The sequence below is a fragment of the Cololabis saira genome, unplaced genomic scaffold (genome assembly GCF_033807715.1).
Source record: "Cololabis saira isolate AMF1-May2022 unplaced genomic scaffold, fColSai1.1 scf531, whole genome shotgun sequence".
In the NCBI taxonomy this organism is placed as follows: domain Eukaryota; kingdom Metazoa; phylum Chordata; class Actinopteri; order Beloniformes; family Belonidae; genus Cololabis; species Cololabis saira.
The window spans coordinates 1-5000 of record NW_026906695.1 but is presented as its reverse complement, the minus strand read 5'-3'; the positions used below and the strand labels follow the sequence as shown (position 1 = coordinate 5000).

At 48.1% G+C, this 5000-nt stretch overlaps 5 non-coding genes across 5 annotated transcripts; all 5 read right to left on the bottom strand.

Annotated features, from left to right (window-relative positions):
• Nucleotides 1-645: 645 nt before the first annotated feature.
• trnav-cac (transfer RNA valine (anticodon CAC)) lies at nucleotides 646-718 on the bottom strand. Its single transcript has one exon. It is a non-coding gene; the product is annotated as a tRNA-Val (tRNA).
• A 981-nt stretch (nucleotides 719-1699) lies between these two features.
• trnav-cac (transfer RNA valine (anticodon CAC)) lies at nucleotides 1700-1772 on the bottom strand. The gene has a single exon. It is a non-coding gene; the product is annotated as a tRNA-Val (tRNA).
• A 986-nt stretch (nucleotides 1773-2758) lies between these two features.
• trnav-cac (transfer RNA valine (anticodon CAC)) lies at nucleotides 2759-2831 on the bottom strand. The gene has a single exon. It is a non-coding gene; the product is annotated as a tRNA-Val (tRNA).
• Nucleotides 2832-3817: 986 nt separating this feature from the next.
• Nucleotides 3818-3890, bottom strand: trnav-cac (transfer RNA valine (anticodon CAC)). Its single transcript has one exon. It is a non-coding gene; the product is annotated as a tRNA-Val (tRNA).
• A 986-nt stretch (nucleotides 3891-4876) lies between these two features.
• On the bottom strand, nucleotides 4877-4949 carry trnav-cac (transfer RNA valine (anticodon CAC)). Its single transcript has one exon. It is a non-coding gene; the product is annotated as a tRNA-Val (tRNA).
• Between the last annotated feature and the right edge of the window lie 51 nt (nucleotides 4950-5000).

The following is a 5000-nucleotide window of genomic DNA, read 5'->3' as shown; positions in this document are numbered from 1 at the left end:
GGGCTATAAACCACTTTCTGGAAGAACCTTTTCGGACGTGTAATTAGTAATTTCTTCCGGTCGCAGCCCACCAAACTCCCATGTCTGAAGATGCCATGTGGCACTCGCTCACGGTTTGAGATACGAGTCCGAGACCACCATGAGACAGTTTAGAATATTCTGGAGGGTAGAACGGCGTGGTTCAGCCCGAGTTTTGACCGCTAAATCGCTCGGGTCGGGACTTCCAGCCGAGGACCGGTGATCGACGAAAAAGTGTCCCGAAACGGTGCGCCTTTCTCGGACTCTGTCGGCTGGAAGTCCCGGTCCTCGGCCCGGTTCTCATGAATTTTAGAGGACCTCCAGCGGGGTCTCTGGGACCCCAAAGACGCTCTTCCACGGTTGTTTCACCTCTCCAGCTCCTTCCAGGGCTGAGAAACCAGCCATCGGCCTGTGTCAGGCAGTTAATGTTTCTTTTTTTCCTGCAAAGTTGGACATTTTACGTGAAAGGAGAATGACTGGCTCTTGGTGAGTTGTGGAACTGCCACAAAAATTAATTTCTGCATGAGACCCAATGCGAGAAAGAGATGGTCGGCCTTCCTGTCCTGTCCACCAAGAAGGACTGCAGTGGTTTTCCAAGTCCAAATAATGTTATTGCAAAGTCAAACATGTTTCCGCCCAGTTTCGAACTGGGGACCTTTCGCGTGTGAGGTGAACGTGATAACCACTACACTACGGAAACTGACATGCTTTGAAATTGGCGGGCATAATGAAAAAAATACTATAAAAAATCTCTGATATAATTCTTGACAGCAAGATGGATACTGCAGGTCAAATCAAAGTCCAAAGAAATTCATGATTACAGCTGACAAAGTTATTGCACCAATCCAAAGGAATGGTGCAATAACTTTGAGATACCCAATGCTGCAACAGGAGTTTACCACCTTTCCGCTGGCTCTCCGCCGCCTCAGCGCGACGGGATGAAGCCGCGCGATTCTCGGCTGGTTCACCAGATATAGCCAATAACACGTTTTTTATTCTTTCTTACAAACCTATTTCATTGTGTTCCAAATGCTCTAAAACGGGCTATAAACCACTTTCTGGAAGAACCTTTTCGGACGTGTAATTAGTAATTTCTTCCGGTCGCAGCCCACCAAACTCCCATGTCTGAAGATGCCATGTGGCACTCGCTCACGGTTTGAGATACGAGTCCGAGACCACCATGAGACAGTTTAGAATATTCTGGAGGGTAGAACGGCGTGGTTCAGCCCGAGTTTTGACCGCTAAATCGCTCGGGTCGGGACTTCCAGCCGAGGACCGGTGATCGACGAAAAAGTGTCCCGAAACGGTGCGCCTTTCTCGGACTCTGTCGGCTGGAAGTCCCGGTCCTCGGCCCGGTTCTCATGAATTTTAGAGGACCTCCAGCGGGGTCTCTGGGACCCCAAAGACGCTCTTCCACGGTTGTTTCACCTCTCCAGCTCCTTCCAGGGCTGAGAAACCAGCCATCGGCCTGTGTCAGGCAGTTAATGTTTCTTTTTTTCCTGCAAAGTTGGACATTTTACGTGAAAGGAGAATGACTGGCTCTTGGTGAGTTGTGGAACTGCCACAAAAATTCATTTCTGCATGAGACCCAATGCGAGAAAGAGATGGTCGGCCTTCCTGTCCACCAAGAAGGACTGCTGTGGTTTTCCAAGTCCAAATAATGTTATTGCAAAGTCAAACATGTTTCCGCCCAGTTTCGAACTGGGGACCTTTCGCGTGTGAGGCGAACGTGATAACCACTACACTACGGAAACTGACATGCTTTGAAATTGGCGGGCATAATGAAAAAAATACTATAAAAAATCTCTGATATAATTCTTGACAGCAAGATGGATACTGCAGGTCAAATCAAAGTCCAAAGAAATTCATGATTACAGCTGACAAAGTTATTGCACCAATCCAAAGGAATGGTGCAATAACTTTGAGATACCCAATGCTGCAACAGGAGTTTACCACCTTTCCGCTGGCTCTCCGCCGCCTCAGCGCGACGGGATGAAGCCGCGCGATTCTCGGCTGGTTCACCAGATATAGCCAATAACAAGTTTTTTATTCTTTCTTACAAACCTATTTCATTGTGTTCCAAATGCTCTAAAACGGGCTATAAACCACTTTCTGGAAGAACCTTTTCGGACGTGTAATTAGTAATTTCTTCCGGTCGCAGCCCACCAAACTCCCATGTCTGAAGATGCCATGTGGCACTCGCTCACGGTTTGAGATACGAGTCCGAGACCACCATGAGACAGTTTAGAATATTCTGGAGGGTAGAACGGCGTGGTTCAGCCCGAGTTTTGACCGCTAAATCGCTCGGGTCGGGACTTCCAGCCGAGGACCGGTGATCGACGAAAAAGTGTCCCGAAACGGTGCGCCTTTCTCGGACTCTGTCGGCTGGAAGTCCCGGTCCTCGGCCCGGTTCTCATGAATTTTAGAGGACCTCCAGCGGGGTCTCTGGGACCCCAAAGACGCTCTTCCACGGTTGTTTCACCTCTCCAGCTCCTTCCAGGGCTGAGAAACCAGCCATCAGCCTTTGTCAGGCAGTTAATGTTTCTTTTTTTCCTGCAAAGTTGGACATTTTACGTGAAAGGAGAATGACTGGCTCTTGGTGAGTTGTGGAACTGCCACAAAAATTCATTTCTGCATGAGACCCAATGCGAGAAAGAGATGGTCGGCCTTCCTGTCCTGTCCACCAAGAAGGACTGCAGTGGTTTTCCAAGTCCAAATAATGTTATTGCAAAGTCAAACATGTTTCCGCCCAGTTTCGAACTGGGGACCTTTCGCGTGTGAGGCGAACGTGATAACCACTACACTACGGAAACTGACATGCTTTGAAATAGGCGGGCATAATGAAAAAAATACTATAAAAAATCTCTGATATAATTCTTGACAGCAAGATGGATACTGCAGGTCAAATCAAAGTCCAAAGAAATTCATGATTACAGCTGACAAAGTTATTGCACCAATCCAAAGAATTGGTGCAATAACTTTGAGATACCCAATGCTGCAACAGGAGTTTACCACCTTTCCGCTGGCTCTCCGCCGCCTCAGCGCGACGGGATGAAGCCGCGCGATTCTCGGCTGGTTCACCAGATATAGCCAATAACACGTTTTTTATACTTTCTTACAAACCTATTTCATTGTGTTCCAAATGCTCTAAAACGGGCTATAAACCACTTTCTGGAAGAACCTTTTCGGACGTGTAATTAGTAATTTCTTCCGGTCGCAGCCCACCAAACTCCCATGTCTGAAGATGCCATGTGGCACTCGCTCACGGTTTGAGATACGAGTCCGAGACCACCATGAGACAGTTTAGAATATTCTGGAGGGTAGAACGGCGTGGTTCAGCCCGAGTTTTGACCGCTAAATCGCTCGGGTCGGGACTTCCAGCCGAGGACCGGTGATCGACGAAAAAGTGTCCCGAAACGGTGCGCCTTTCTCGGACTCTGTCGGCTGGAAGTCCCGGTCCTCGGCCCGGTTCTCATGAATTTTAGAGGACCTCCAGCGGGGTCTCTGGGACCCCAAAGACGCTCTTCCACGGTTGTTTCACCTCTCCAGCTCCTTCCAGGGCTGAGAAACCAGCCATCGGCCTGTGTCAGGCAGTTAATGTTTCTTTTTTTCCTGCAAAGTTGGACATTTTACGTGAAAGGAGAATGACTGGCTCTTGGTGAGTTGTGGAACTGCCACAAAAATTAATTTCTGCATGAGACCCAATGCGAGAAAGAGATGGTCGGCCTTCCTGTCCTGTCCACCAAGAAGGACTGCAGTGGTTTTCCAAGTCCAAATAATGTTATTGCAAAGTCAAACATGTTTCCGCCCAGTTTCGAACTGGGGACCTTTCGCGTGTGAGGCGAACGTGATAACCACTACACTACGGAAACTGACATGCTTTGAAATTGGCGGGCATAATGAAAAAAATACTATAAAAAATCTCTGATATAATTCTTGACAGCAAGATGGATACTGCAGGTCAAATCAAAGTCCAAAGAAATTCATGATTACAGCTGACAAAGTTATTGCACCAATCCAAAGGAATGGTGCAATAACTTTGAGATACCCAATGCTGCAACAGGAGTTTACCACCTTTCCGCTGGCTCTCCGCCGCCTCAGCGCGACGGGATGAAGCCGCGCGATTCTCGGCTGGTTCACCAGATATAGCCAATAACACGTTTTTTATACTTTCTTACAAACCTATTTCATTGTGTTCCAAATGCTCTAAAACGGGCTATAAACCACTTTCTGGAAGAACCTTTTCGGACGTGTAATTAGTAATTTCTTCCGGTCGCAGCCCACCAAACTCCCATGTCTGAAGATGCCATGTGGCACTCGCTCACGGTTTGAGATACGAGTCCGAGACCACCATGAGACAGTTTAGAATATTCTGGAGGGTAGAACGGCGTGGTTCAGCCCGAGTTTTGACCGCTAAATCGCTCGGGTCGGGACTTCCAGCCGAGGACCGGTGATCGACGAAAAAGTGTCCCGAAACGGTGCTCCTTTCTCGGACTCTGTCGGCTGGAAGTCCCGGTCCTCGGCCCGGTTCTCATGAATTTTAGAGGACCTCCAGCGGGGTCTCTGGGACCCCAAAGACGCTCTTCCACGGTTGTTTCACCTCTCCAGCTCCTTCCAGGGCTGAGAAACCAGCCATCAGCCTGTGTCAGGCAGTTAATGTTTCTTTTTTTCCTGCAAAGTTGGACATTTTACGTGAAAGGAGAATGACTGGCTCTTGGTGAGTTGTGGAACTGCCACAAAAATTAATTTCTGCATGAGACCCAATGCGAGAAAGAGATGGTCGGCCTTCCTGTCCTGTCCACCAAGAAGGACTGCAGTGGTTTTCCAAGTCCAAATAATGTTATTGCAAAGTCAAACATGTTTCCGCCCAGTTTCGAACTGGGGACCTTTCGCGTGTGAGGCGAACGTGATAACCACTACACTACGGAAACTGACATGTTTTGAAATTGGCGGGCATAATGAAAAAAATACTATAAAAAATC